Raw genomic sequence first — 12603 nt, 5'->3', positions numbered from 1 at the left:
CCACTATGGCTCAGTGGGTTAAGAATCTGCCTGCGGCGGCTCAGATTTCTACAGAGGCACAGGTTCAATCCCCAGCTCAGCAGAGTGTGTTGAAGGATCTGGTATTGCTATAGCTGCAGCTTGGATACAATCCCCCTGACCCAGGAAGGTCCATGTGCCACAGGTGCAGCCATTTAAAAAAAGGGGAGTACCAGTTGTGGCTCAGCGGGTTACAAATCCAGCTAGTATCCACGGGTATGTGGGTTCGATCCTCGGCCTTGCTCAGTGGGTTAAGGATCTGGCGTTGCTCTGCATGTGGTGTAGGTCACAGAAACAGCTTGGAACCTGCATTGCTGTGGCTGTGGCGTAGGCAGGCAGTTGCAGCTTGGATTTGACCCCTAGCCTGAGAACTTTCATATACCACAGGTGGGCCCTAAAAAGAAAAAAAAAAAAAAATATATATATATATATATACCACTGAAAATGAATGAATGAGGGAATGAATGAATGAATGAGAAAATGGACTCTTGCTCACAGTAGAATCTCCAGTGCTGTTAATTGTAAAGGTGGGGGAGGGAGAAGTAACCATACTTCTAGAGGGTGACCAAAGTTAATATCACCAAGAAGGGGCAGATAGGAATCTTGTGCCTCTGGATGTGATGCCCACAATACCCAATATTTCTTATATAGTAGTTCCAACTGGGAAAGCAGAACTTGAATCTAATAATGAAAGAAGATCAGAAAAATCCAAAATAAGGAATATTCTATTCAAAAGGAGAATAAATTCTTCAAAATGTCAACTTCCTAAAAGGCCAAGAAAATGTCCCAAATTAAAGGAGACTAAAAAGAATGAAAATTAAATGCAATATATTCTCCTAGAGTTGACAGTGTATTGAATGGGAAAAACACTCAATAGAACATTTGGGTCGACTGTTAAAACTATGTAACAGACAACAGAGCAGATAAAACACTTTATTTAAATTAATTGTCATTGATAACTGTACTGTGGTTACATAAGAGAAACTATTTTAAATGCACACTAAATTATATAGGAGTAAAAGGCCATGATGTACGCAACTTCTTTTTTTTTCTTTTTTTTAATAAGTAAGAATTAGATTTACTGATAGAGTGTGGACCATCTCCAGAAGGTGAGAGCGACGTGGAAAATACATATTCCATAGATAGAATGAGATCTGTCTCAAAACGTGAGAACACGGCCCTGGGAGAAACACACTCCACAGACAGAGTGTGGGCCATCCCAGAAGGCAAGAGGTCTATGCAACTTAACTGGTTCGGGGGGGAAAGTACATTATTTTTATAGAGAAAGAGAAAAGTTAAATAAAACAAAGGGGGCAAAAATCTTAACAATAGGAATATCTGGGTAAAGGATATATGAGTGTTATTTGTGCAATTCTTATTCCAGTAAATTTCTGAAAGTCTGACATTATTTCCAAATAAAATGTTAAAATGTATGAAATATTCAGAAAACAAAAAGGGAAAGGATAACGCAAATATATATTAAAACTTATTACCAAAAATAATTAAACCATTATCTTCATTGTACAGTAAGATAGACAAAAAAGTATAGGAACTTTAAAAAATTATTTACACAGTTGCGTTTATATCTAAGAAATATATTTCTTATTATAAACAATGTAAAACATGACAGAAATCTGCTAGGTCATGAGGAAAATTTTAAATAAGGTAAAATTCAATTTAGGTCCTCAATTCACTGCTTTAAAAAATAACTCCATGCCATATGATCCAGCAATCCCACTCCTGGGCATATACCCAGACAAAACTGCAACTCTAAAAAACACACGTACCCCTATGTTCACAGCAGCACTATTTGCAATACCCAAGACATGGAAACAACCTAAATGTCCACTGACTGATGAAAGGATAAAGATGTGGTATATATTCAGAATGGGATATTACTCAGAAAGGATAAAGATGTGGTATATATTCAGAATGGGATATTACTCAGAAAGGATAAAGATGTGATATATATTCAGAATGGGGTATGACAAGGTCCTATTGTATAGCCTGGGGAACTATATTCAATATCCTTAAGAAGAATGAAATAATGCCATTTACAGCAACATGGATTGACCTAGAGATTATCATACTAAGTGAAGTTATTAGAGATAAATACCATATGATATCACTTATATGTAGAATCTAAAATATGACACAAATCAACATATCTATGAAACAAAAAAAGACACAGATATAGAGAACAGACTTGTGGAGTTCCCGTTGTGGCTTGGCGGAAACAAATTTGACTAGCATCCATTAGGATGCAGGCTCGATCCCTGGCCTCAATCAGTAGGTTAAGGATCTGGTGTTTCCATGAGCAGTGGTGTAGGTCGCAGATGCAGCTCAGATCCTGCGTTGCTGTGGCTGTGGTATAGGCCAGCGGCTACAGCTGCTGATTCAACTCCTAGCCTGGGAACCTCCATATGCCACGGGTACGGCCCTAAAAAGACAAAAGAGGAGTTCCCATCATGGCTCAGCGGTTAACCAATCCGACTAGGAACTGTGAGGTTGCGGGTTTGATCCCTGGCCTTGCTCAGTGGGTTAAGGATCCAGCATTGCCGTGAGCTGTGGTGTAGGTTGCAGACTCGGCTGGGATCCTGCGTTGCTGTGGCTATGGCGTAGGCCGGTGGCTACAGCTCCGATTAGAACCCTAGCCTGGGAACCTCCATATGCCATGGGAGCGGCCCAAGAAATGGCAAAAAAGACTGAAAAAAAAAAAAAGATGTCGTATTTATACACAATGGAATATTAACCATAAAAAAGAATGAAATATTGCCATTTGGCAGCAACATGGATAGACTCAGAATATTATACTTGTGAAATAAGTCAGGCAAAGACAAATGCTATATCACCTACATGTGGAATCTAAAAAATAATACAAATGAATCAATATACAAAACAGAAATAGTCTCACAGTCATAGAAAACAAATTTATGGTTATCACAGAGGAAAGGGAGGGGAGGAAGCATAAATTAGAGTATGGGGTTAACAGATATAAACTTCTATATACATAAAATAGATAAGCAGCAAGGTTTTACAGTGTAGCACAGGGAATTATATTCAGTATCTCATAATAAACTACAATGAAAAATAATCTGAAAAATGTGTGTGTGTATATATATACATATAACTGAATCACTTTGCTGTGCACCTGAAACTAACACAATATTATAAATCAATTACACTTCCATTTTAAAAAAAGAAGAATGAAATACCCTACAAATGAGGAACTCTGAGCTATTGCTGTTGGCCTGACATCCTTTAGATCCAGAAATATGTAAATATCCACCACAGAAAGCAGATTAGTCCATACCCAAAAACCAAACTCCATCAAAAAATGGGCAGAAGATCTAAACAGACAGTTCTCCAAAAAACACATACAGATGGCCAAAAACCACATGAAAAGATGTTCAATATCACTCATTATTAGAGAGATGCAAATCAAAACCACTCTGCGGTACCACCTTATACAAGCCAGAATGGCCAGCATCAAAAAGTCTACAAACAATAAGTGCTGGAGAGGGTGTGGAGAAAAAGGAACCCTAGTACACTGTTGGTGGGATTGTCAATTGGTGCAACCACTGTGGAAAACAGTATGGAGATTCCTCGGAAAACTAAACATAGAACTACTGTTTCATCCAGCAATCCCACTTCTGGGCATCTATCCAGAGAAAACCATGACTCGCAAAGACACATGTACTCCAATGTTCATTGCAGCACTATTTACAATAGCCAAGACATGGAAACAACCTCAATGTCCATCGACAGAGGTGTGGATCAAGAAGATGTGGTACATGTACACAATGGCATATTACTCAGCCATTAAAATGAACAAAATACCGGCATTTTTTGCAACATGGATGGACCCAGAAACTATCATGCTAAGTGAAGTCAGCCATACAATGAGACACCAACATCAAATGCTTTCACTAACATGTGGAATCTGAAAAAAGGACAGACTGAACTTCTTTGCAGAACAGATGCTGACTCACAGACATTGAAAAACTTTTGGTCTCCGGAGGAGACAGTTTGGGGGGTGGGGGGATGTGCTTAGGTTGTGGGATGGAAATCCTGTGAAACTGGATTGTGATGATCATTATACAACTACAGATGTGATAAATTCATTTGAGTAATAAAAAAAAAACTGGAAAAAAAAAAAGAAAGCAGATTAGGATCAAGTGAAAAGCTCTTTCTCTTCAAAATATCTGAACACAGCCATCAATGGAGGTATGAATTTGTAAACCACTCCACACCGAAATGACAGTGCATCTTTTCTGGAAATGGGCAATACAAAAATGCCTAGTATGTTATCCATGTACTTGCTCAATAAATGCTAAAGGCATTCAGGTTAAGTTCATTTCGTGAAACTCATCAATTTCAAGGGTAAGAGACCTTGTGATTTAGCCCCTTTTTACCTTCACCCAAATCACTGATTTAAACAAATCAAACCCTTTCTCAAACACCTTCAAAACATATCTTGCCCCAAAGGAGTCTCCACTCCTCAGCCTGGCATTCAGACTCTGGCTGATTTGTCCCCACCTAACTCACCTAGGTGAATCCAAAAACAAGCTTCCAAGGCTAGGAAAAGTCAGGCAGTGAGGCAGGGAGGGTGTGACCGCAGAGCGCCGCGGGGCGGGACGGGCTCCAAGACCCCGCAGCCCAGACCCTCTGCAAGGCAGGCAGTCGCCCGGGCAGGAGAAGGGAAAGGACGGACCAAAGGACAGCGAGGATGAAATGTCAGTAAATACCCACCTTTCTTCTAATTCTCCTGGGCCCCACAGCCACTCTCACGTTTCCCTGAGTGCTTTCCCTGGAGAGGAGCAGAGCCTCCAAAACGCAGACTGTGAGGAGATGAAGAGAAACCTTAGGCGCTGAAAGGCCCTCTGTCCAAGCCGAAGAGGGGCCAGTCCGCGGCGCGAGACGCAGGGGGAGAGGGTAGCAGAAGACGCGGGCATTTCCCAGGCCTCGGCTGATGGAGAAAGCGGCGTCTAAAGAGGCGACAACGCCAGCGGCACTCACTTCCATAACTCTGGTCAGAGGAAAAGGGCCTCTAGCACCACAGGAATTTAAAATGTGGCCGAGGGCTCCTCTTGCAGAAAAGCGGTGCTGGCCGCTACCTTCCATGCAGGCGAGGCGCACACGTGTGAGCAGGTCACGTGGGCTGCTTGCTGTAGGCGGGTTGGTGGCTCCACGGAGGGCGGTAGACTGCAGGCTGTGTAGGCAAAAGTGGCGCCAAGGACCTCTGGGGAGAGAGGCCTTTGAGAGAGGACGATATATGTTTTTCTTTCCTGTGCCTCAGATTAGGGGCCGGGTATCTGGGGCTCACTTAAACTTTAGGATTAGGTCACAAAGAAACTTGGTTTGCAACAAGTCCATTTCAAGCAGAAATTTATTGGCATTCCCCCTTGTGGCTCAGCAGGTTAAGGAACTGGCTGCTGTCTCTGTGAGGAGGCGGTTCCATTCCTGGCCTGGCGCGGTGCGTTATGGAGCCCCAAGCTGGGGTGCCGCTGGGATCCAGGGTTGCTGTGGCATAGGCCTGCAGGATTTGACCCCCTAGCCAGGGAACTTCCACATGCTACAGGCCGGGGCAGGGGGTGTAAGAAGAAAAAAGAAATGTATTAAATGGTAAGATCAGAACTATGCTAAATAAATCGAAAAGACTTGATATAATTCATACCTGAAATATCAAACATGACAGGGGAACAATCCTTCAAGTTTCCAAAAGAGATGGATTAGTGCATATATAGTGAGTCAGCATGAGCTTGGTGCCTGGGAATGGGGTTTATCTTCAAAGGAGTATTAGCATTGGCATCATTGGGAGGGGGCATTTATTTCTATCCTCCAAGTAGACATTCTAAGCAGTCTGGTAAATGCATTCTTTTCTTTAATGGTTAAAGGAGATGTACAAAATGCATGTGTGGCAGGCCATAAAACAAGCTGTTCTAGTTATATGAAGTTCAAGCCAAATCATGTATATGCCAGAATGACTTCCCCATACCTTAATATGTAAAAATTTCTTCCATCAAAGCAATAAATCTGAAAACTATTACTGTGGCTATAATGTGCAAGCTGGAGGACAAAAACTAGCCCAGGATATAAATTATTAATTTTGAACTATCAAAGTACACTATTTTAAATTAAACCAAGATTCAACAAATGACAGCCTCTGAGCCAAATCCAGTTAACTCCTTGATTTTGTAAATAAAGTTTTGCTGGAACAAATCCATGCCCATTTCTTTTCTTTCTTTTTTGCTTTTATTTTGGCTGTGCCCATGGCATATGGAAAGTCCTGGGCCAGGGATTGAATCCAAGCCACAGCAGCGACCCAGGCTGCCTCAGTGACAACACTGGATACTTAACCCCCTGTGCCACCAGGGAACTCCCCATCCCCATTTCTTTATGTATTTTCTATGGTTGCTTTCCTGCAACAACAGAGTTGCATGATAGAGACTGTATGGCCAACAGAGCCTAAAAATTTATTAAAAGCCCCTTTACAAAAAAAATTTCCAACCCCAGGGTTAAATGAAAGAGTATAGTTGGTAAGGGAAATGTTTACTGAAGAAAAGGTTGAAATTGCAAACTGTGTCAATTATCCTCTTCTGTGTAACAAACCTGCCTGAAACAATAGTGATTGATTACCTGGATTGAAACAATAGTGACTGATGAGCCATTACATGAATGGTTTTTATTCTGGTTTCACCTGGAGTCAATCTTTTTTGTTGTTGTTGTTGTTGTTGTTGTTGTTGTTATTGTTGCTGTTGTTGCTATTTCTTGGGCCGCTCCCGCGGCATATGGAGGCTCCCAGGCTAGGGGTCTAATCAGAGCTGTAGCCACCGGCCTACGCCAGAGCCACGGCAACGCAGGATCCAAGCCGCGTCTACAACCTACACCACAGCTCACGGCAACGCCGGATCCTTAACCCACTGAGCAAGGGCAGGGACCGAACCCGCAACCTCATGGTTCCTAGTCGGATTCGTTAACCACTGCACCACGACGGGAACTCCTGGAGTCAATCTTAAGATTCAGCTAAGGGCCAGGTGGTTTGCGATGGTCTAGGAATGCACTACTTCCAAGACACCTGCCAAGCTTCCATGTCTAGCTTGTTGAAGAGAGCCTCAGTTGGAAAGGCTCATCTCCACTTGATACTCAAAAAATACGTGTTCATTTGCAGTTTACCACAAACATTTTCCATAAGGACAGCCAAAGGCATTTTATTTTTAACAAGTTTTTCTCCAACCTATTTGACATACAATTACCTGCACATTTTTAGTATATAATTTTGACATTACTACCTGGCTTGTGTAAATATAAATATATATAATTTAAAATATATATTATATAGTATATATAATCACTACTAACAAGGTAGTGGATATATACTGTCACTGTAAATTAGTTTTTATTTTCTAGAGCTTTCTATAAATGGAATCATACAGCATATAATTTTTGTCTGTCATCTTACACTCAGCATAATTGAGATGCATCTATTGGCAGATATTTGGATTGCTTCTTATTTGGGGGGTATTACAAATAAAGCTCCTAGGAATATTCCTGTAAAACTCTTTTCATAAATGTATGTTTTAATTTCTTGTAGGTAAATAGCTGTGAGTGGAATGGCTGGATCATTTGGTTAGTGGATGTTTAACTTTTAGAGAAAGTGCCAAAATGTTTCCCAAAGTAGTTGTACCATTTTATATTCCCACCAACAGTGTGTGAGTTCCAAATCCTCGAAATCCTTGCTAACATTTGGCATGGCAGGCTAACTTTAGTTATTCTAATTAATTAGTTAATATTTTATGAGCAAAAAAAAAAAAATAGGTTTCATTGCGGGTGTGGCCCTAAAAAGCAAAAACAAAACAAAGCAAAACAAAACAAAAATTATGGCTGGGAAGAACCCAGAGGATGCAAAAGAGTATAAAGTAAAAAGTCAGATCTCACCCAATAATCTTGAGCATCTTCAATTCTGTGAACTCGTGTATACACACACATTTGCATAGATAATTTATTTCCTTAAGTAGGAAACAGGTGCAATGCTCTAAGACTCAGTTTCTTAATTTCCTGTCTTGGTAACATTCCCCACACAGAGCTGAACTCTAAGTATGGGTATAATTTGTTTGGAAGTATCATATCTTTTAAAACAATTCCCTCAACTGACTTTAAGGATGTTTTCAGGAATTCTCTATTATAGATAGCGCTTCGATCAATGGTCACGCATATTAAACATATCGTACATATGAGCAAGAGATTCCTTATGAAAGATGAGGGAAAAAAATTTGAGTACATTTAAAATATTTTTATGGCCAAAGAAAAAAACAACGAAATGCTTTTCAATCTTGCCAAATTACCCTTCAAAAAGACTATACTAACTTAATTGCTCCAACAAAGTTTGCCAGTGCCCCTATCTTAGGATTGCCGTATACTTTCACATTCAATACTGGAATGTACTAACAAATTATTCACTGTTTATCACAAATTCGAATGGAACTGAGCATCCTGCATTTTCATTTGCTAAACCTGGCAACCCTTCTCTTTCCTGACATTTTACTGATAATCAGTATTTTACATTTGTAAAGATTTGAAGGGGAAAAAAATAGCACAGCTGTGCCTGGGGTTCGATCCCTGGCCCGGGAACTTCCATATGCCACAAGTGTGGCCAAAAAAGAAAAAAAGAAGTTGACCCTAAATGTATGAACAATATAAAAGGTCAATAACTGAAGAAGAAATCAAAGAAATTTTCAAAGTGCTGGACTTCCAAGAGGCTACCAGGTTCAGAGAGGTCCAAATTTTTAAAGAAAAAAATTATCAGTACACTTTTAAATTAATAACTTTTTTTTTAAAGACAGATTTTTCATGATTTTTTTTTTTAAAGGGAGTTCCCGTCTTGGCAGAGCAGAAAAGAATCCAACTAGGAACCATGAGGTTGCTGGCTCGCTCCCTGGCCTCACTCAGTGGGTTAAGGATCCAGCATTGCCATGAGCTGTGGTGTAGCACAGCTGTAGTACATGCAGCTGTGGTGTGGTACATGTGTGGGGACAGGGAGTATATGGGAACTCAGTACTTGGTGCTCAATTTTGCTATGAACCCCTATGATTCTCGGGCTAGAATCGGAGCTGTAGCTGCTGGCCTACACCACAGCCACAACAACACAGGATCCGAGCCTCATCAGCAACCTATACCACAGCTCATAGCAATGCTGGATCCTTAACCCACTGAGTGGGGCCAGGGATCGAACCTGCGTCCTCATGGATGCTAGACAGATTTGTTTCTGCTGAGCCACAAAGGGAACTCCCATTCACCTACTGAAGGACATCTTGGTTGCTTCCAAATTTTGGCAATTATGAATACAGCTGCTATAAACATCCCTGTATAGGTTTTTGTCTGGATGTGTTTTCAGTTCATTTGGGCAAATAACAAGGACTGTAATTACTGGGTTGTATGATAAGAGTATTAGTTTTATAAGAAACAGCCATCTGTCAAAGTGGCCGTATCATTTGGATGGGTGTGGCTCCCACCAGATCACTGAAAGTGCTACTTAGTCACTGGATGGGCCCCTGTGTGGTCAGGACTGGTTCTAGACTGTGGCTAAGAGGGCTATAACCAAGACCTAGGACTTCTTCAGGTCCACAGCTAAAACAGGTCTCAAACTTGATTGTGGAGGCACAGAGGAGTGTGTCTCCTTCCAGGTCCCTGGGCTAGCTGGACTGCTCCCTGATTGTGGCTGGAGAGATTGGAATCAATTATAGGGCCATCCTGAGGTACAGACATGTCTCCCACCAGGTCCCTGTGCCAGCAGGACTGTTCATTGACAGTGGCCAGAAGGGGCTAGAGCCAAGTACAGGGAGGTCCCTTTCAGGATGTATGGTGATGTAGACAGCGTCTCCTATTGGGAACCTGGGCCCTCAGGATTGCTGGCAGACGGTGGCTACTGAGGGTCCTTTCAGGATCTCCAAGATCACAGATGAGAGTGTCTCCTGCAAAGTCCCTGTGCTGCCAAGACTTCATGGACTATGGCCGTGATGGGCTGGAGCCCAGTTATAGGGTTCTTTCAGAATCTACTATCTGGAGTTCCCATCGTGGCTCAGCAGTAACGACACTGACCAGTATCCATAGGAGGACTTGGGTTCTATTCCTGGCCTTGCACAGTGGATCCAGCATGGCTGTGTGAGCTGCGGTGTAGGTTGTAGATGCAGCTTGCATCTGGCGTTGCTGTGGCTGTGGTGTGGGCCGGCAGCTACAGCTTCCATTCTATCCCTAGCCTGGGAGCTTCCATGTGCCATGGGTGTGACCCTCAAAAAAAAAGAAAAAAAAAGAAAAAGAAAGAAAAGAAAAAAGAAAAAGAAACGAAATCTACAATCCGACTGAGTTAGGTGGGTTTACCTTCAGGGACTCCTGAAACCTGGCCAAGAATGAATTTGTTCATATGCCAATTCAGGGTCTACAGGGACTTAGATCTGTTACTCTTAGTGTATGTGCTGGTGACAGAACCAAAGTCAAATGGGGCTAGAGCCAAGTTCTTGGGGCTACAGAGCTATTAATTGGTCTGTAGCCAGGACCATGGTTAGGGGTCAATTCCTTGTGTGTGAACCTACCTTATCAAAATAGCTCCTCAGTCTTAGACTCCACTGGGGCTTCACAGTCTCCTACCTGGATCTCAATGATCCCACAAACTCAATTTCGTTCATGGGTGGATACCAAATTATTGCTGCTGAAGGCGGGATATAAGCGAGGGATGTCTTACTTGGCCCTTGTTGGTGTCCCTCCCTAGATTCAACGTCTTTAATACTTAAAGGACTATTCACGTTGTTTCATTTCATGTGAGCTTTAGTTAAGAGGGGTTTTTTTTGCTGTTTTTGTTTTCTAGAATTGGTTCATTTTGTGTAAGTTACTAAATTTACAAATGGAGAGTTGTTCATAGTATTTATTTATCCTTCTAATGTTTGCAGAGTTCTCTTTTTCATTCTTGATATTGGTAACTTCTGTCTTCTCCCTTTTTGTGTCAGTCTGCCTAGATATTTAGTACTTTTATGGATCTCTCCAAAGAACCAAGTTTTGGTTTATTTTCCTCACAGTTCTTTTTTCAAATTCATTAGTTTCTCCTCTTTATTGCTTCCTTTGTTCTCCTTGCTATAGGTTTATTTTGTTCTTTTTCAAATGTCTTCAGGTTGAAGCTCAGAATACTGATGTAAGAACTTTATAGCATCTCATGCTATAAAATATAGATGTCTTTTATTTCTCCATATTATCTAATTGTTCTGACTATGGCTTCCAGTACTATGTTGAATAGGACACAAAATAAGAATATCAAGATGAAAACAAAGAAGTGAGAAAAATTAATAATACCAAAAAAGGAAGGTGCAACAATATTGAGAACAGACTAATTAGAAGCACTGAATGGGACCTGAGTTTGCTCCCTGTTTTTCAAAGGGAAAATTCATTAACAAGAAAGATTATTAATTTCTATAGATCTAAATAAAATAACTTTGAAATGTATTAAATAAAATTTGGTGGAAATACATGAAAATATTTCCTGACATGATCATAAATTTATTTATGATACTAACAGAAATGGAAGTACTAAGTTTTTTAAAATAATTAAGGCTTATTTCTTCTCCTGGGGTGAACACAATGGCAGTTGTTCCATTAATAATATTTATATTTACATTATATCACAGATCTAATTTTAAATGTGTTAAACATGCAATATAAATTAATAAGTAAAATACAGATCATTAATACAAAATGAGAATAAAGTGAGTATACAGAAAAACATCAAATTTTACAACCATTTTGTGTTAATTTTGATATATTAAAATAGATGAAAAAATAAAAACAATTTCCCTAATCTGATGAAAAAAATAATAAATAAATAAAATAGATGTACACACATTAAATACTTGCTTAAGATACAGAGCTGGATTGCATTCAAAATTAAACTTTATGAATTAAAATGGAAGAAATCACAAAATGCATCAATTACAATGCTATAAAATAAAAAGCTAAATACTAGAATATTGTAAAAATGAATATATCTATCTAGCCATTTATAAGCAAGCACTCTTTGATATAGTAATTCTTGTCTAAGAGAAAATAAAAATGAAAATTATATGCCACTTAGAAATGAACTGAACTGACTTTAAAAACAGTAAAAAGATGATAAATAAACCAAATTGATTATATAAAGCATGAAAAAGCTATACAATAAAAAAGAAATTTCCTTGAGATTAGTAAATTTTTTTTTTTTGTCTTTTTGCTATTTCTTTGGGCCGCTCCCGCGGCATATGGAGGTTCCCAGGCTAGGGGTCGAATCAGAGCTGGGGTCGAATCAGAGCTGGATTCAATGGCCTACGCCAGAGCCACAGCAACGTGGGATCTGAGCCGCGTCTGCAACCTACACCACAGCTCATGGCAACGCCGGATCGTTAACCCACTGAGCAAGGGCAGGGACCGAACCCGCAACCTCATGGTTCCTAGTCGGATTCGTTAACCACTGCGCCACAACGGGAACTCCGAGATTAGTAAATATTAATAGAAATTAACAAAACATAACATAAAAAGGCACACTGAAATTAATAAAAGCATAAACCT

Source organism: Phacochoerus africanus, chromosome 8 (assembly GCF_016906955.1).
Source record: "Phacochoerus africanus isolate WHEZ1 chromosome 8, ROS_Pafr_v1, whole genome shotgun sequence".
NCBI lineage: Eukaryota > Metazoa > Chordata > Mammalia > Artiodactyla > Suidae > Phacochoerus > Phacochoerus africanus.
Note: the sequence above shows the minus strand (reverse complement) of the source record.